The sequence below is a fragment of the Muntiacus reevesi genome, chromosome 10 (assembly GCF_963930625.1).
Source record: "Muntiacus reevesi chromosome 10, mMunRee1.1, whole genome shotgun sequence".
Classification (NCBI taxonomy): domain Eukaryota; kingdom Metazoa; phylum Chordata; class Mammalia; order Artiodactyla; family Cervidae; genus Muntiacus; species Muntiacus reevesi.
Window position 1 is genome coordinate 83116427 of NC_089258.1, and position 20481 is coordinate 83136907.

General features: G+C 45.9%; 1 long non-coding RNA gene across 1 annotated transcript; it reads right to left on the reverse strand.

The window, feature by feature from the left end:
* Nucleotides 1-1559: 1559 nt before the first annotated feature.
* LOC136176667 (uncharacterized) lies at nucleotides 1560-19766 on the reverse strand. The gene is made up of 2 exons (XR_010664610.1): nucleotides 19646-19766; nucleotides 1560-3378 (listed from the first exon to the last, which is right to left on the reverse strand). It is a non-coding gene; the product is annotated as an uncharacterized lncRNA (long non-coding RNA).
* Between the last annotated feature and the right edge of the window lie 715 nt (nucleotides 19767-20481).

Here is a 20481-nt window from a genome sequence, read left to right on the forward strand (position 1 = left end):
CTGCCCTGGGAAGGCAAGCCCCCAGAACCCCTGGCTCTGACGGCCAGTGGAGCGTGCACAAGGAGAGCTGGAGGGCCGTAGGAAACAGATGCTTCTTTCGCAAAGGTCTTCCGTAAAACCTTGCAAACTCTGAGTCCCGGTGCAAGGCCTGATTTGAAAGGATCCGTGGGTCAGACCCGCCTGCTGATCTTGGAGCGCTTACCAGAGAGGCAGGAGGTGACTGGGTCTCCCCTTGGGATGCAGACGCTCATGGCAGCCATTCTTGGGAGCTTGTCCAGCCACAAGCACACGGGTGCAGCAAGTGTCATTTTGGAGTTCCCCTCCTAGCCTGTTACCACGAGGACTTTCCCACCAGAGGCCCAGGACCCAGTCCAGTCCACCAGCATGCCAACCCCAGCCCTGGGCCCCCGTCTCCTGCAGCCAGCTCCCTGGGCCCCAGCCCCACCTACAAATGGCCAGGTGGCTTCTGCAAGGGGAAGGCATCGCAGCAAACTGGGCCACTGTAGACGGCCTCCACGACAGACGGGCCCACAGCGAGCACGCGGGGCAGCCCGAGAGCTCAGAGCTCGGGGATGAGAGGAATGTGCCTTTGGGCCCCAGAGGATGTTTCCTGAAGAAGACCACTTCCGCAAGAGCAGAAAATGTAACCAAATCACGTGATAGAGACAGAAACAGAACCAGGAAAATCAGGTGACTGAGGACTATTTTCCAAGTGAAGGAACAAGTTAAACCCCCTGGAGAAGAATTAAGTGAAGTGGATATTAGCAGTTTACCCAAAAAAAGAGTTCAAGATAATGATCACAAAGATGCTCTTGAGTTTGGGAGAAAAAGGGACCATACTGCCTAAAGCCATCTACAGATTCAATGCAATCCCTATCAAAATACCAATGGTACTTTTACAGAACTAGAAAAAAAATAATTCTGAAATTTGCATGGAAACACAAAGACCCCAAATAGCCAGAACAATCTTGAGAAGAAAGAACAAAGCTGGAGGGATCATGGTGCCTGATTTCAAACTATACTGCAAAGCTATTATCATCAAAAGAGTTGAGGCTGGCACAAAAGCAGACACATAGATCAAGGCAACAGAGAGCCCAGAAATAAACCCTCAATTATATGCTCGCTTAATCTGTGATAAAAGAGGCAAGAATATCTATCTGTCAGAATGACTATCATCAAAAAGATAATAAGTAAGTGTTGATGAGAATACAGAGATAATGTTGGTGGAATTGTAAATTGGTGAAACTACTATGGAAAACAATGTGGAGTTTCATCAAAAAATTAAAAACAGAACCACCATGTGACCCATCCATTTCACTTCTAGGTGTTATTGGAAGAAAAAAAAAAGCACTGTTTGAATACTTGTGTTCACGGCATCATGTTACAATAGTCAATGGAATGGCCAACACGGAGGCTTTTCATCAAGTGGTTGATTAGACGAAGGAGACGGGGAGTGTTACTGAGCCCCAGAAAAGAAGGCAATCTTGCCGTTTGAGACACCGTGGGTGGACCTAGAGGGTATTACGCTGAGTAAAATGAATGAAACAGAGAAAGCCAAATACTACATGATTTCACTTATATTTGGAATATAAAAAACAAGAAAATGAACAAACGTAACAAAACCGAAACAGACTAGTCGTTACAGAGAAGAAACAGTGCGCTGTAGAAGGGCAGGGCGGGTGGTTGAGGAATGAGTGAAAAGGGTGAGGGGGATTAACAGCAACACACTTGCAGCTAAAAAGTGAATGAACCGCAGGGTGAGACGTACATCATGGGGAATGGAGTCAGTAATATCATAATAGCTTTGTGCAGTGACAGTCGGGAACTAGACTTATCATGGTGATCGCTTGGAATGTTTAGAAACAGCCAATCACTGTGTTGTGCACCTGGACCGAAGACAGTGTGAATAGTCGATACTTCAGTTAAAAAAGAAAGGTAATTGAGAACAGAGAACCTTTGCAATTTACTTAATATCATTGCCTGGCTTTAATCTTAGGATAATAGTCAATTCCACTAGCTTTTAATGCTAAATACCTTCTTTCTATGTTTGCTGGCCTAAATTTGTTTTACCCTCTCCAAACAAACAAAAACTTAAAGAAAGTGCTTGCTGTCGGAGCTGATCTGCATGATCAATTAGATTGTTTGCTGGACTAGAAGAGCCGTGGTGTTTTGACCTTAAAACACTTTTGCTGGAAACCTTTCGTGTGTCACCAGCTGCTTCCAGATGCAACGTCTGTCCATTGAAGCAACATCTGTCTGTTCACCAGTGAGGGTTTGAAGCCCGCTCCCTCTCCCCACTGCTTTACGCAGACTGGAGGGGGCAGAACTCACCGGCTCTTTCCGAGGGCAGGTGAACTGAGTTCTGGCTTTTAGCTGTAGATGGTTGCTGCTGCTGCTGCTAAGTCGCTTCAGTCGTGTCCGACTCTGTGTGACCCCACAGACAGCAGCCCACCAGGCTCCCGTCCCTGGGATTCTCCAGGCAAGAACACTGGAGTGGGTTGCCATTTCCTTCTCCAATGCATGAGAGTGAAAAGTGAAAGTGAAGTCGCTCAGTCGTGTCCGACTCCTAGCAACCCCATGGACTGTAGCCCACCAGGCTCCTCCATCCGTGGGATTTTCCAGGCAAGAGTACTGGAGTGGGGTGCCATTGCCTTCTCTGGTAGATGGTTGGGTAAGCTGCAATATGGCTGTCACCCACTAGCCCTGTGGTGACCTACAAGTAGGAACTTTTATGTATTTTGCTAAGAAAACATAAATCGCATGAATCTTTTAGCATGGCCAAAAGCCAAACTGAGAAAAACCTTTCAAATCGACATTAAAAAACCATTGCAACACTCTTTTCACATCAGTCAGTGAATTATAAAGGGAGGGGTATTAACTTTAACAGCCCAGCTTTTCCTTCACGCACCCCCCTGCCACCCCACCCCAGACACATTCAAAAGGCAAGTTCATGCTAAGATGCCATGATTTTCACACGGTAATAAACAAGGGACAAAGTATCAGGCTGCTTCTTGCTTGAAGAAGAGTAACACGGTCCCTCTTGACCCATCAGCTCCCTGCTCAGTTCAAATTTCAAAATGTTTTCTCAAATGGTCCTGCAGTTGACATGTGGGAGTAACATCTGCAGGGAGCGCCTGAGCTTTTGGAGCGAGCAGACTCTGTCGCAGCAGCAAGCTGACGTCCAGGATCACTCACAGGAGCTGGGAGCTGGCTAATGAATGATGCTCTGCAGTGATCCACGCCCGCGTCTGCGTTCCCCAGGGGCCTCAGGAGCCGTTGCTGTAACCGTTTCCCTCTGTCTCTGCAGGAAAAAGGCCGAAGTGTGCCACGGCTCTGGGAAACCATCCGGAGTCCGGAGTCCATATTTATTTACAGCTTCTAAGAGAAAGATGTAAAGGAAACGTTGGAGTACTACGCCGAACATTAACCTGATTACAAATTGGTGGGTGCCTTTAGAATATCACTGGCGTGTGTTAAAATTAATTTTAGACTTGATCTAAGAGCTTTAGAGTTATTTAGCTTCTGTTTTATATTATCTAGGAGGAAAGGAACAGAACTGATAGCAACTTCAATTTTTCCTTGGTGCTCGCCTATTCCCCTGGCATGAAGACTATTGTGCTTCTGTTTCTGGTATTCTTCACTCAGTTTGCATTCAGCTTCTATGTATAAACCTGAGCTTATTCTAAGAGGGTGGGGAACAAAGAGACAACTTTGGTACTTCTGGATTTATTTTACGTAGCATCTGTCAAGAAAATGCTATATCTCTATCTGTATACAACATTATACACATGTATGTATTATATATACATATTTAAAAGACACTTAATAAAAACTGGAGATTTTGAGTGCCCAAAGTAAAACCTCAAGAGCTTGCCCAAATTCTGAGATCATGGGATGGACTAGGAGCTACTTCTCCAGATGCATTATAGCATATAGGAGTGGGGTTTCCTAGTAGTGAAATGGGACAAAATCCCAAGAAGCAGATTTTAACCTAAAGGGAAAAGAAAAGAGGTGAGATAGTGTGAGCAGTTAGCTCGAGCTGTGTAACAAACAGAACATGTTCCATGGCTCTCTGGCCGGGGCAGTCCTGCTGAGCTCCGGTTGGCTGGCGTGGCCTTGGCCCCAGGCCCCAGGCTCCATTCCCCTCTGACCAGGTGTCTCAACCTCCTGGGGCCAGTGGGCTGCCCGGAGCTTGTTCATTTCATGGTGACAGTAGACGCTCAAGGGCATAGCCCAGCCGCACCAGTCTCTGCGAACATCATGCTCGCTAGCACCCTACTGGCCAAAGCGAGTCTCATGGTCCCTTGCAAAGTCAAGGGGGTGGGTATACAGTTCTCCTGTAAGTGGAGAGAAAGGAGTGGCTATTAGATAAAAAATGTTCTAGTCCTCCACAAATGATCTGCATGAAATCCTGAATATGTTGCTCTTTTATCTTGTGGTAAGAGGCTGGCTTGATGCCTTAGTTGTTCAGATGAGGCTAGAGAGATAGGGAGGGACTCGTAGGTCATGTAAATAACAAAAACAGCAATAACAATGATGCATGACATCTATAAAGGCAGGATGCCATAGGTCATGCTAATAATAAGTAATAATAGTAAAAGTAGCATACATACTTACTATGCCTTAGACATTGTTCTAAGCATTTTACGAAAATTAACACATTTAATCCTCACATCAACCCTATGAAGTAGATGCAGTTTTTAGATGAGGAAAATGGGACATGTAGAAATGAGGTGACTTGCCCAGGGTCACTAACTCTACAAAGTGGTGAGCAGAGATTTAAACCCAAGTGGTCTGTCTTGAAAGTCTGTGTTCACAACCCTCCCCCTCCTGCTGTGGTTTTGTGAGCTGTGGGCTGACACAGTCTGATGTACATTTTGAAAGATCATTTTAGATTCTTTTGGTAGGAAGAAAGGAGAAAAATGTGGAAGCGATGCTATCTGTTAGAATGTTATTTCTCAAAGTGTGGTCCTTGGCAGCAAGTCTGACTGTTCCCCCTGCACGACAAAGTCGATATAGAAACAGGAAGCATGTAGGAACTCTTAGAGAAAATTTGACATTGTTTCAAGACTCAAGTGCATGATCATTTTCCTAGTAATCCGTTTTTATTGAACGTTACAAAAGTGTGGGTTCGTAAGGGATTGGAAATTCAGCACAAAACAGAACAAAAGAAAAAGAAAAAATGAAAAACAACTTATCCTTCAGCCTGAGAACCCTTGGGAAGAAGGTGAGTGTCTTCATCCAGGCTTGTGTTTAGTGACCATGCCTTCAACCAGGATGGAGTTTGTAGAGATCAAGAGAAGTGGATGGATTGGGTGAAAATTTGAAGGGTGGATCTGTTCTAGTTATCAACCTCTCACGGAGATTAAGAAGGAGGTCAGATTTAGTCAGACCAGCATGCTATGTGCTGCAGTGGTTTTAAGGAAAAATTATAAAGGAATACAATTCTATTTGGAATCCAGGAAGTAGAAACTTAGAGGAAAATTTTGGTGGTTTTCAGGGTGGGTGCAATGTTTGTTTACTGTTTTAGGGTGATCAGCATGATTTGCCTGGGACTTTCCCAGTCTGGGCCCTGGGACCACATCGTAAAAGTCCCTTCAAGTCCCAAGCAAGCCCAGATGGTTGGTCCAACCTTGATTTTATATTGTAAATTTTATTTTTATATTAATGCTCATCTTCTCCCACTTTGCTAGGACCCATCTGGTGAGGCTCTCCACTCTTGGAATAGTGGTATGAGAGAGGAGGATTTAGTAAGGTCTTCGTAGAAGAGATTTCAACAGTGGAAAACCTATAAGAGACAGGACTAAAAGGAGATGCTAATTATTCAGATAGCTCCTGGAATCTTTCTTCTGCAACCTGGTTTCACACACAGTCTTGACTCTGCTGATTCCTCCTTTTCCAGAGGGCAGAGGAAGCAGCAGAGGTAATGACTGGGTTACTCTCGGGAACTGGTTGGGAGTGTGAGTGTGCTGGACTTTGAAAGAGGGTGTGAGAGGATGTGAGAGTGTCAGCTCAGAGTGCGTGCAAGTGGAGAGACAGAACAGGGCGGCAGGTACCTGTGACCGCCCTTCGGCTTTTTAGAGAGGCCTAACTAGCTAATGTGCTTCGGTCCCGGGGCTGTTTCAGCTGCCAGTTCTGCCGTACAGATCCGGTCCTCACGAGAGGCTGAGTCTTGGCTTTTGAATGTGACATTTCTACTTTCTCTTGAACTATATCTTTGTTCTCGACTTAGGGGACTGTCTTCTTTTGGAGGACCAGATATACCTCCTAAATTCCATATGCATATTAGGGATCTGCTGAAAAGGATCGTGCCGAACCATGATCTCATCACCTTTTCTCAAGGGCCAAGAGTGAATCTGGGACTAAGACCGCACCTGTACTTAGCCTGGTCTCACCATCATTTGAGGTCTCCTCCCTGGGCCCCTGCCCCCTTAGCCCTCACACACACTGCCCATCTTGGTCGCCGATTTCCATCCTGGGGGGTGAAGATGATGCTTCATCTGGCTTTGAGCGTGTACCCACTAAGCAAAACCTCCAGGCCTAGAAACTCTTGAATACTGACACCAGCTGCAATCAATACTCTTTGGACATTCGATGCTGGGTCACTGGTTGCGCCTCTTCAAGGGCCAGCCCCCCTGCTGGACCGGGTCTCCTGCCACAGAACTGGTTTCCTCTCTTTTCCACCGTGTACGCGTTCGCAGGGTCCAGCATGGCCCCTCACGCTCCAGTGATGACAACATGCAGAGGACAACGATCAGCTGTGCAGCTACCAGGCGGAGGCGGCCGAGGGCAGCTGCCAGGAAATACGGTACAAGAGCATCGAAAACAGAGGGGGCAGGACGGCTTAACGCCATGTGTACTTCTGGCTCCCTCTTAACTGTCAACTGTGGTTAGGACAGGAGTGATGCCTGGGGCAGATGATGAGTGATAAGAGGGCACCTCGGTATTTAAAAGGAAATTGTCATACGTTCAAGGAAATTACTCCAGGATACTGACAGAGTTTTCATATGGGACGATTTAATCTTTTTTCATTTGTATTAATATGCATTTTTATTATATAAGTAATACATTAATATAAAGTACTGATAGTTATTATAACAATATACTGATGTATACTGGCTGACTGTGATGAGTTCTTTCAAATCTAATGTCCAGTGATACCTGTCCCCAAAGCGTTGCTGCCTGCATGAGTTTGCTAATGGTGCTCAACAAAAGCTTTCTGTTGTTCTTATCCATTTAATAGCTTTATCCTCAACTCTGGAGACTTAAGGCTTCCCTGGTGACTCAGATGGTAAAGAGTCTGCCTGTGGTGTGGGACACCGGGATTCGATCCCTGGATGGGGAAGATCCCCTGTGGAAGGAAGTGGCAGCCCACTCCAGTATTCTTGCCTGGAGAATCCCAAGGACAGAGGAGCCTCACAGGGTATAGTCCATGGGGTCGCAAAGAGTTGGACACAACTGAGCAACTAACACTTTCACTTTCTGGAGACTTAGAACTTGATAACATTATCAAAGACATGTGTGGAGAGACGGGTAATATACAAGACTGCAGAATCAGGCATTCAAGAGCATCTCAGGGGACTCCGATAATAGACCAAAACAAATAAGGTAAAACTTAACAAGGATTATTTAAAGTCTAGCATTTGGGGGTAAAAAAAATCAATTGTACAAGTGCAGAAGGACGGTAATCAGCACTGACAGCAAATTATGTGAAAAAGACTTGAGGGTTTGAGTTGATTACAAGATCAATATGAGCCAACAGTGTTTCCCTTATAAAAACAAAACCAAAAAGTATCAAGTGCAATCTCAGGCCATGTTTGTATAAATATAGTCCTAGTAATGGACATAATAATCTTAGGAAACTTTGCACCATGAAGAGAATACGAGAAGTATTTTGGTTTTGTCTTAAGCATTTTATTTAGTTGAGATTGTCACATTTTAAGAGGAGCGTTAGATACTAGACAAAATGTTGAGGATACCAGAAATGACTCATTTTTGCAAACTATGCATTTTAGATACTGACAGTGTTCTTGGCCCTGTCCTGGGTGTTAGGGGTGTACCAGTGAACAAGTGCATCCCTGCGTGCGTGCTAAGTCACTTCAGTCGTGGCTTTACAACCCCGTGGACTGTAGCCCGCTAGGCTCCTCTGTCCATGGCATTCTCCAGGCCAGAATACTGAAGTAGGTTGCCATTCCCTTCTCCAGGGGATCTGCCCAACCCTGGGATAGATCTCACATCTCTTATGTCTCCTGAGTTGGCAGGTGGGTTTTATACCACCTGGGAAGCCCAAATAAACATACCAAAATGGCACACCAAAATCCATGCCATCTGGAGTTATCAAAGGAAGTGGGGATAACTTACTTTAAAAAGGAATTTACACACACACACACACACACACACACACACACACACATATATATATAGCATATAAACACATATATATATTTCCCTCTCATAAACTGGCATTTTGAAAGCCGTTTTTGTTTCTTCTGGGCTGTTCTGGGTCTTTGCTGCTGTGCGTGGACTCTCTCTGGTTGCAAAGGCGGGGACTGCTCTGGCTGTGGTGAACGGGCTTCTCACGCGGCAGCTTCTCTTGTTGCAGAGAACGGGCTCTCAGACACGCAGGCTGCAGCAGCTGCAATGCGCGGCCTCAGCGGTTGCAGCTCCCGGGCTCCAGAGCACAGTCTCAGTGGCTGAACCTCCCTGGGCTTCGTTGCTCCGTGGCATATGGGATGCTCCTGGATCAGAGATCGAACCTGTGTCTCCGGCATTGGGCAGGAAAATCCTTTACCATGGAGCCACCGGGGAAGCCCCTGGAATATGTTATGATGCTTGGTTATCATACACATTTCGAGCAGTACAGAAAGTTGAGAAGTGGAGAAAGATCGCTCCTAATCCCACTATTCATTGGTACTCATATTTAATCCCGGTTTTACTCTATGCCATGCTTCAAGAACCCAGAGCTGGTGTGGAGAGAGGCGCGAGTGCTTTGCGTGGCCATATCTGGACCACCTTTATCATTTTCATCCACAATGAGCGGGTCAGAACTGGCACAAATCCTGTGAAGGAAGTGTAGCCTTAGCTTAGTGCCAGAATTTTTTAAAAATGTATTTTCTATTATAATCAGGACCATTTGTTGCATCCTTGGCATTCCAATTGGCTTTGTTTTGGTCGTGATTCGGTGTACCTGTTATTAGAAACATCATTATTTAAAATTACTTTTCAGATCAGAACGGGTTAGGTCGCCTCTTTTTATAGCTGCCATTTTCTCTTGACAGCTTTTACAGAGTTGTGTTTGGGCTGATTTTGACTCCTGGGTTAGCTGAGTACTTCACCTCCTCATTTCCTTCAGCGATCCTAACTTGGGTGGTTGTTATAGGCTGCGCCTAGTGAATGTGGCACTGCTGTCTGGGCTCTTGAGATTGCTTTGACATCCAAGGAGGAAGCTTATGATCGCCCTTCTCTCTAGCCACAAAGTCTCCCTTTCCAGTCCCATTCACTGTTTCTCTGCTTCTTCAATTGAGCTGTAATAACATCTTCTCTTGCACACAACTCCAACTTGTCACTTTCCGAGACCAATCACGTTCCCACCTTCTGTGGCTCTGTTCTCCTCGTGATTCTTCCATGGGCTGATCACTGATCCTCTTCAGTTCCTCCAGAGGGGGCTGTTGAATTGGATCCCTCCATGCTTCATTAAGGGGATGACAGGATGTCTCTTCTGAAACTTTAAACTTTGGGGATTTCCCAAAGCTTTCAAAATAGCATTTAATGGAGGGTAACTGCAGCACCCCAATTCAAAGACAAGGTAACCAAATCCTTCCAGTGATAGACACAAGAGAACTTCCTTGTTTCCAAAGCAGTGTTGTGGCTTAATAACCTAACAGGTTGTTCTTACCAAAGTAGTGATAATGAAGTATGTGACCTGCAGTTCTTTAGAAACATTTTCCAGTATAATCTGTGTGATATGTCTGCATTTGTGTTCATTTTAGTCCAGACACCAGAGGGAGCTGCTGAATGACACCCGCCAGGATGACTGGTCAGCATTTAATCAAGGGGCTACCTTCCAGAGACAGCTGCTCTGAGCAGTTCACTAGTGTTGATTTCTGATCGGATACCACAGGCTTTGTTAATGAGTACAGGATGGGCTGGAAGTAGACTTTTTTTGGTGAAATTAGTGGTCAAGATAGAGGAATTGTCTAGAAGACAGCCCCCACTCTTGCACGAAGAGGGCGAGGCTGAAATTCCGCTAGGACACGTTTGGAGCGCTTACACTGGTGGTTTTTAGTCAGCATCCTTTCTCCTTGGGTGATTGGGCTGCATGTGATGTTGAATATGTGGGCATTGCATCTTGGAACAAGGGATAAGGATGAGAGAGCCCGCCGTCCGTAACCTTCGGGATGCCAACAGGCTCTCTGCCTCGGGCTAATTTCCAGGCTTCCTCTGGGCCCCTCCGGACCTGTCCCGCGGGCTCGGCTCTGCAGCGCAGGCTCGTGGCCGTGGCGCGGGGGCTGCGCTGCTTCTCAGCCCGTGGGGCCTTCCCGGCTGGAACCCGTGTCTGCTGCACCGGCAGGCAGCTTCCTCACCGCTGGGCCCCCGGGAGGCCCCTGCCCTGGGCGGTACAACACTGCATGATCACAGCTGTTAGCAGCCCGGACCATCGCCCGAGTGCGGTTCCCAGGCTGTCCTTCCTCCAGCCAGTAACTGTAAAGTCGCTGGTTGCCTGGCTCTGTCTGAGAATCACAGGAGTCTGGGTGTTTGAACTGCGGCGTGCTGGCTTGGGAAAGACGTTACCGTAAGGTGCAGTTAGGCCTCTATAAGACAGAGAGCTGGGATTCCATCCAGTTTAAAGACAGGGCCCGTGAGTGCCTTGGGACAGCCTGCTGATTAAAATGGTAGGGTCCTGTCAGACACCTGCTTTCTTTGTTACCTTGTGGGAGATTTGAAGACAACCTAGAGCTGGCTCCTGGCTCTAATTAGGGACTCTTCCCCTGCAGTCTCTGGACGTTTTGTGCAGGTGGAATTCAGAGTCCATGGTCTTGGATGTGAAGGCAGTTCCGTCTTCATCTTCACTGACTCTAACTGAAATACAGAATTCCCTCCAGGTATGAGGGTAGGCAACACACCCTGGTGTTGCTAACTTCCCTTTGTCACGAACAGAAGTCACATTTGTTCTCATGACATGGCTGACGTTGTAGATATCTCAGCGTGTTATTTGATCTCATTATTACTTTGAAATTACAGCAGTAGTAGAACCACTCGTAGGTTCAGTTTTAATTTATTAATAGGGACTCTTTGTATTTTTATATCAGAAATATTTAAAAATTTTTCAGCAACTGTATTTCAGTATATTTTGCTTTCTTTTTAATCCCTATGCCTTTTACTTTATGCATTTAAAAATGTCATTCTGAGAAGACATAAAAATGATTAAGAACATTGCTGTCTAAAGGCAATTGATATACATATTTTCAAAATATGAAGTATAGTTAATGTACAGTGTTATGTTAGTTTCAAGTGTATGGCAAAATGATAGTTTTATATATACGTATGTTTTTCAGATTTTTTTTATTATAAGTTATTACAAGATAGGGAATATAGTTCATTGCCTTGAATGCATAAAGATGTATGTGTATACACACACACGCACACACACACACACACGATGAAATAGTACTCATCCGTAACAAAGAATGAAATGTTCCCAATTACAGCAACATGGATAGACCTAGGATCACCATGCTAAGTGAAATAGGGCAGTTGATATTTGCAGCAAAACCCCTACTAGTTGTTCACGACTAAACTGCCAAAAGTCAGTTCCCAGCAGTGGATGGTCTACAAGGTGAATAAGAGAGTAAGAGAGTAAGGCTTATGGAAACAATGTGGTCGTAGATTAGAGCCCTCGTGTTGTACCTGGGGTGGAAGATTCTAGGCTGGGTTAGAGACACAGCAAGGTTCTGGCATCCGAGGCAGTACCTCTGGGGCACAGCTGCACGCCTGGGGCAAGACCTGTCTCCATGCTTGGAGGCCAGGAAGGTGGCGTGGTCTACTTTCTTTTCCTGCCATGCCGTCTTGCTTTCGTATCTCAATTTAATTTTTTCATGACAGTTTTTTAATCTTTATTTTTTAAGATTGAAGTAGAGTTGGTTTATAATGTATTAGTTGTAGGTATACAGTAAAGTGATTCAGTCACATATGCATACGTGTATATATATGTGTGTGTGTGTATATATATATACTTTTTCAGATTTTTTTCCCATATGGGTTATAACAAAATATTGAGTAGCGTTCCCTGTGCTGTGCAGCAGGTCCTTGTTGGTTATCCATCGTATACACAGTCGTGTGTGTATGGTGATCCACACTCCTGGTTTATCCCCCCAACTTCCCTTCTGGCAACCGTAAGTCTGTTCTCTGTTTCTGTCTTGTAAAGAAGTTCATTTGTATCATTTTTTATGATAGAGTCTTTTATGATTTGTCTTTCTCTGTTTTCCGATAGTTTTAAACACCATCATGTAAATGTGTTTATCTAATTTCTAGATTGAGAAGGTACTAATTTTGGAAAATGTGTTGAGAAGGAGACACCCCTTTCCACCTATTCTACTTTTGGGTTAGACATTCTGGGAAGTAAAGAAAGTCTATGGGGCTATAGGGAACGGCTTGCTATTTTAAAGGATAGAAGGAAAGTCTTTATTGAGTTTGTTGTAATACTTCTTCTGCTTTATGGTTTGGGATTTTGGCCGTGAGGCATGTGGGATGAGTTCCCTGACCAGGTGTTGAACCCACACCCTCTGTGTTGGAAGGCGGGGTCTTAACCCCTGGCCCGCCGGGCTGTCCATCCATTTCACTTTTCAACTTATGCAAACGCTGGACTTAACCAGCTGAACTGATCTTACAACTCACTTCTATGTCAGAATCTGAAGTTTGAAAAAAACATTAGCCTAGGTCAGGTTGGTTTTTTGATTTCTAGACGTAGTTCAGAAATGACGCGCTCCATTTTCTCTTCCTCTCTCTGCAGCACTTATTTGTGAAACAATTTGAGTGAAGGAAGGGGCTTGCTGGAAGACCTGATGTTAAGTACTTCCTAAATGCTATTAACATTACATGTTTTGTTATCTTGTCTACGCCTCTAGCCAGTCTCGAGGGGTAGAGAAATCTCAGCTTCATAAAGGCTCAAGCGCTCTCTCCTTTTTCTTTTCCGCTTCTGTGTCCCCAGCACAGGGAAGGATGACTGGATATGCCAGGCGCTCAGTAACGAAGCTGAATTGCTCTCCTCACCTCCAGGAATTCTGAAGTTCAGAGGGGATGTGACTCCCTCAGTGTCTCAGGGGATCGAGGAGGGCCCTGCGGCTAAGAGCATCTGCCAACCCGCAGGTCGTGGGCGTGCGCCGCCGGAGGGCCTGCGCGGCGGGGTGGTTTCAGAGCTGGGACACCGGTGCGGCGGGGGGACAGGCGGGCCCGTCGCTCGGTTCCTGCATGTGGACAAACGTCTCCCTGAGCAACGAAATACAGAGACTCTAAGGGTCTAAAAGTAACTCAGCGCGTGTGCAGTTGGAGCAAATTATGGACAAAAGGTACAAAAAGGCCAAAAAGCCCGACTGCTGCTTCTGAAGCGCCAGGAGCAAGATCAGGGCACTCAGCACCCCCAGAGGGAGGGCGGGTCCCCGGGGACACCCCTCCAGCCGCAGCCCTGGACACCCCCCTCACCCACACAAGGAAGCAGCTCGCCCCTCCTCGGGGGGTGAGCAGGGGAAACTCGGATTTGCTCTCACTCCCTCTGCTGCAGCAGGGCCCAAAGCCTTGCCTGAGCTTCTTGTCTGGCCTCGAGTCACTTTCTGCTGATTAAGGGGAACAGGAGCCCTGATTGGTAATTGGTCTAACACCCTGTTTCCAAATCAGATCCGGTCCTGAAAGCTTGGGCCATGTTTTCATATTCTTGATTAGTCGTTCATGCCGAGGAAGTCAAACCTGAGAGCATATGAATAACTTTGGTGACAAATCATATATTTTGACTAAAAATTTTCCCCATTACCACCCAAAACAAATATATAACTCTCCCCTTGGCAGACTGGCTTTTGCAGCTATCATGCCGCTGACTTTACTGGAACTGGGGACTCACTAGGTAAACAGTCCAAGTCATCCAAGGGGAAGGTCTGAAGACGGGCCACACCCTGGCGGCTCTTCGGCAAGGTCTAACCTGGCGGCATGAAGTCCCTGGGATAAGGTCGCTGTTTATGCTTGAAGAAGGCAGAGACCTTCTCTACATCGAGACCTAAGCTTTCCAAATAAAATCATTCTGGCCAAGAGAAACACTGAGACAAATTCCCAGCGTCTTCTTTCTGCCGTCTCTCAGAAAACGTTGGCAAGGGGCTTTCTCCAATAAAGATGGCTCGGCCGCCGTCTGGGTTAGAGCCCCTGCCCCGCTGCCTAGCAACAGGCGGCTCTCTGCCCCGGCGATGGGCAGGGGTGGGCAAGGGGACCAACACGTTCGACAGCCACTCACGGGCTTCTGAGACGGAGCAGCTCAGCAACTCCCCAAGCAGCACTGCGTCTAGCCACGTGAAGAGAAATTTGATTAATGGCTTCGGAAAGTTCGATGGTAGCATCCAAGCCGAGAATACAGTTATCAGGATGTGAGGCTGGCAAATTGCCTCCGGCTGAGCCTGGGTTGAGCGTCAGAGGACACTCAAGGCATAGTGACTGGTGTCTTACACTTTTATTTTCTGTTTTTGCATGCAGTCCATTTATTGGGATGAGCTCTTAGAATCCGTATCTATTGAAGGAGTGAAGGAGACAGGCTTGTGTAGGGAGAGTAGTTGAATTGCAATACAGTCAACACAACAAGGGCCTCGGTTAATCCTGTGTGAACTCCAGCTGGGAGGAGCCTTCAGAGGCATCTTGAATTGAGGAGGGGATGGTGGGTCTTTCTACTGTGATAGCAACAGAAGTGGCAACCCACTCTAGTACTCTTGCCTGGAAAATCCCAGGGACAGAGGAGCCTGGCAGGCTACAGTCCATGGGATTGCAAGAGTTGGACATGACTTAGCGACTAATCCAAAACCAGAACAGATATTTAGATGCCATTTCCACCTTAGACAAGTTTCTCATTAATTTACCTGCATGTTTAGAAGAGGTAGGCAGTATGATCCCGCACTGCAGGACTGTAGCATTCACTCTCCCAGGTGCCCGGAGGGTTGGCTGCCTCCAACCAGCCAGCCAGTCCCTCTCGGGCACTTGTCCTTGGCCAAAGAAGGATGCCTCCCAAGGTCATATTCCTTCTGAGAGCAGCTTACATTTACAAATCTTTATCTGTCTTACGCCTTTAAATGTGGGTTCCCACCGGCTTAATGCACCGTGTAAGGTACAGTTTTGGATACTGGGACCATCAAAATCAGAGCGTTTGTGTTTATGGCTCAGTGCACTTCATTCTCAGAAAGATCTTTGGGAGAAATGAATAACCAAAATCTGATGAATACAAAAATCCGTGTGAAAGGACTTGAGCTTCCTCAGGACATATTTTCCTGGAGAAATGCTGTCCCCATATCATTGGTTTCCATCACGGGGCTCCACCTGCGCTAGAGGTCAGAGACGGGACTGAGGCCAGCCTTCTCTGACCACATAAGGGCTCGTCTCTGGCTGAGTAAAAAGAAGGTGTTAAGAGTTACTTCGGATCTCTTACAGGTTCAGTTTCTGAGCCCTTCCGCCTTGCCTGCTTGTCCCAGGCAGTGCTCCTGGGCCTCCTGGACTTGCCCTCTGCGGAGGGCCGCCTAGACCATCGCGCCGTTATCCAGTTCGGTGCGTTGACGGGCGCCCAGTGTCCAGTCTCTGCCTCTGTCTCTTTGGTATTCATTTCTTCCATGAACAGCCCCCAAGCGCTTCACAGCGACATTCGTGTTTGATTTCCTGTAACTGGGCTTTTACCAAGAGTCCCTATTTGGTGACGGTTTGCGCTAGGATTTGGGACTCAGAAATGTGCGTTAGCATTTCCTTCCCTTGACAGTACTGCCGCCATGCTGATAAATAGAAGGGACCAAGCCTTCTCTAAAGTCTACCGTGTGTCAGCCTGCACCAGAGGCTCCAGGGAATGGACTGAAACAGAAATTGGGCAAAAAAATATGTATTTTCAATCATAGGCGTTTGTCACCTATTGGTAATCTTGTGCATCATGATGACAATGTTGTGTGTTTTAATGTGACTTTAAATATCTGTGTCTATCTATCAGAGATGATCAGGGCTTTTGAACTATTTTTATGAACCTTGGGATACTTACAAGACGATATAGTGTTTCTGTTCTTTTCTCACAAGTTTGAAGTTTGTTTTTGGCCAGTTAAGCTTGCTTATCTTGTTTGGCAGTCTTTCATGAATTTAAGTTTTGTCTCTAGCTCCAAGTGTTTCAGACGCAAACTCTTAAAATGGGCGCTTCCAACTACCAGTTCTTAAAATGATAAATTTTATGTATGCTAGTGTGATTTTACACATTCTATTTTATGTATTGAAAATCGCAATTCTGGAGACCTATGCCTCCATTTTCTCTATCATCTTGCTTTTTAAGGTCCAAAATTCATTTTTACCTGATGATGGTAACTTATTTAGATAAAGTCTCACCATTTTGATAGCATATTTCTTTTACATATAACAGCTTTAATAAGAAAACTTTATCAAAAAAGCAGGTTTGAAGGAGTAAAAATTTTTGGATGCATATATCTGAAAACAACATTAGATTGTTAATGTTATTCTAACATTTGTAGATCAAGTATTTCAATATCGACAGGCATTGTTGAGTTTTTTATCTTAAGCATATTCTCTTGGCCTATCAGGCGGCTATAACAACAGAATGACATAGACCCAGTGGCTTATAAACAACAAACATTTATTTCTCACAGTGCCAGATGCTGAGATGCCAAAGATCAAGCTGCCTGCAGATCTGACGTCTGGTGAAGAGCCCTCATCCTCGCCCATAGACAACTGTCTATTTGCTGTGTCTTCACGTGGCAGATGGAAGAAGGGAGTTCTCTTCTCTAAGAGTCCCACCCTCATGACCTAATCACCCTCCAAATGCACTCACGTTGGGGGTTAAGATTTAGCATGTGAACATTCAATCTATAGCATACACTGGTATTGCCTTTGACTTGATGTTACCATTTTCTCTTGAGTAATCTGGTGTACAGGCAAAAGTGCCATCACTGTTCTCATTGCTCCTTTGAAAATTTTAAAGTCACTTCATTGTACAGCAGGAACCAACACAATATTGTAACATAATATATACTTCATTAAAAAATAAATAAAATTTTAAAAAGAAAGCTGTTCTCTATCTCTAAACTTGGTGCTTTGCACACTTTATCTTACCACTATACCAAATAGAGCAGGAATTATTGTGTGCATTTCACAGGAAAGAAAATTAAGGCTCAGAGAAGTGAAGCAACTTCTTAGGGATCTCTGACACAGATCAAGACAAAAAGCAAGAGTGAGACTGAATTCTTATGCATTTGGACACTGTTCTTCAAATCTCTTAAAAAGCATGGTGACCTTCTTCAGTTTGACAGGTTCTCACAACAAGTTTAGATGACTCCGCTCAGATGGACTGCATACCACGACGAGCTCCGTGTTCTGTGCCGTCTCTCAGGGCCCCCGGGTTCAGGTGCCCACGGGGGTAACCTGCGTGATGAGACGCTCTGTGACGGTGGCCATAGACCAAATGCTGGTGTGCTCAGCCCGAATCCGCGTGTTGCCATCTAGCGGGTGACTTGATGGCATTAGGAGGCGTGCCAGGCTGAAGCCCAGGGCTCTGGAATTAAGAAGATGGTTGCCATCCTCCCGGCCAGTTATCTCTTCCTTCGTCTTGTCTCCTCTATTTCTGTTTCACTTGGTTTCACACTTCACTCCACACCCACTGACCTGACGTTTTTTTACTGGCAATGCATTTGGGGCTGACGACACCCACTTGGTAGAATATGGATGTCAAAGGGGTCCCACCCAGGGGTGAGGGAACTTCTGTACTTGTCTTATCTCTCATGGTTTGAGGGCTGGGAGAAGCATGCATTCCCAGCATCTGTTGCCTATAGGGATGTACAGATGTGAGCAGTAAGGAGCTGGCTGGTGTGCCTGGGCTTTTTAAATGCGAAAGAGATGAGACTCCAATGCTGAGCAGGTCTACTACCTGTGGGTCTCCTGAAGTAGAATTTAATTATTTAGGTAGCGAATATATACAGTCTATCTAAAGTCGTCTCCAGGAGGAGAAGATTAAAACAAGGATGTCAATATTAGAAGGCAAAGATCATTGGGGGGCATATGGGGAAAACTTTCTAGGGCATCTTCCTTTGCTTATACACATAAGCATAGTATTCTTCGCCATCAGACATGTTTTTTCCCCCTGCACCAAGTAATCGTCTGTGACATCAGCTGGATGTCCTGCAATTTAATTAAATTCTGATACTGATCTGAGTCAGTGCAGCCCCATACGTTAAGGGCTAACCCCGTAAGAGTGCCCTCATTTTAAAAGTCAATAGTAAGTAGTAAGTCTCCAGGTTACTCTCAATTTCTGATTTGGCTACAAGTCAGAGGTCCTAAGACCCCTCCTTGGATTGAATCACATGGTAGAACCGCTCAAAGAACTCAGGAAAACATATTCACCAGTTTAGTGTATAGTAAAGACTGTGATAAAGGATGCAGATGAATAGCCAGATGAAGAGATGCGTGCAGGAAGACTGGAAGGGTCCCAAGCAGCTCCTGACCCTGTGGGGCTGGCGTGCCCCACCCCTCTGGCACGTAGATCTGTTCAACACCCTGGAGGCTCTCTGAACCCCATACTTCAGGGCTTTTTGTGGCGGTTTCATCATTAGGGCATGATCTACTATTAACTCAGTTCTCAACCCCTCTCCACTCTTTGGAGAATGTTCACAGCAAGTCTAGGGGTTACACGGGCTAATGCCATGGTCTGTTACAAACACCTATCCCAGCAGGTTGCTGTGAGAATTAAATGATACACACATATAGCATCCCAAAATTTATAATTTCTTAGGGCTAACATCAATGGGGAAACTACTAGTTGCTAATGGACATGATTCTTGGAGGGAGGCATTCATGAGACCTTAAGTTAGAGAAGACCAGTATCCCGAAGGGTTCCATCGGGTATATTTTTAAGAGACCGCATTAGGATTTTGGCCATCATCTAAAATATGTGGGTTTCTTGGCTCTGTTTATATCAACCCTATTCTCTTAAACCTTAACAGACATTTAGCAATCCTGATATTAAATTCAAGAATAAAGCAAATACCAGTCCATTTATTTAAGAGGGAGAAAGAATCAGTTGGATTTACATGCATAAGACGAGAAACAGAGGGAGCCGGGTTCTAACCCTGTTATAAATCAAGAACTTGGGTGGGGAAGGCGCGCACAGATTAATTCATAGGACCCTGCCAACAACGCTACTTTAAAAATAGCGCTTACAGGCTCTGTGGCAAAACAAAAGCGAAACCACTGGAAGGGCTCCAGCCTTAGGTTTGTAAAACCACCGGAGCGAATCCAGTCAACAGAGGCACATTCCAACCTGGAACCACGCCTCCTCCCCCACACTCTTGCACCGTCCTACGCATCCCAGCGCTCACAAAACTATTCAAACTTGGTTTACGAAACCAGGACCTCAACCCACACTCACCGCAGCCACAATCTCTTATCTCCCTTCCTTTGGCCGTTTCCCAGCAGTCTGACTTCTGCCTGCCTTCGCAGGCCTCGAGAGTCAGAGCAAAGCTTGTCCTCAGAAGAGTCGTCCAGAAAGGACGTCACATAGGATGGAGCCTGTGTCGTGGCGTTCGTGACCTCCGTCCATATATGGATCCATTCTTCAGCTTCCAAAGGAGTATGAGTCAATCGCTTAGGAATCCCTGTGGTGGCGTCCTTTGTTTATTCCAAATATTTTGAATGGGATTTTACGCCAAGCAATGTGCCAAGTGCTGGATGCAGCAGGACATGGCCCCAGCTCTCTCTTAGGGGGAGCCTGGCAGGGAGAGAAATAGGTACAAAGGGGTGCCAGACACCGCACACACACACAGGAGGCAGGGCGGGAGGAGTGGTCGGCAAAGGCTCCTTGAAGAAGGTGACTCTTCCCCTTCTTCTGTGAAGTGAAGGTGGAGAGGGCAGATGTGAGAGGGATGGAGGGACTCACGGATGCAAAGTCCTGCGGGTAGAAGTCCATATTCATTCGCCAGCGAGGCTCTTTTGGGAGTTAGGAGGGCAGAGTATCCATGGGTCCTGAAATCCTGACCCACAAACTGTAGGGGTTAAGGAAGCCCAGCAGTGCTGGTAGAGGCAACGGACTGAGACCAGGGTGAGTTATCCTGGGCAGGCAGAGTGTGTTTGAAGTTTGAGTTTGAATGTCTTAGGAGCTGTGGGTTGTTTTTTTTTTTGCAGTTTGCCCCCAGTGCTGATACTTTCTAGTGCTGTCAATGAGTGGTTTACAAATTACGCTACCTCCCTGACCCCTGGGAGATCCTG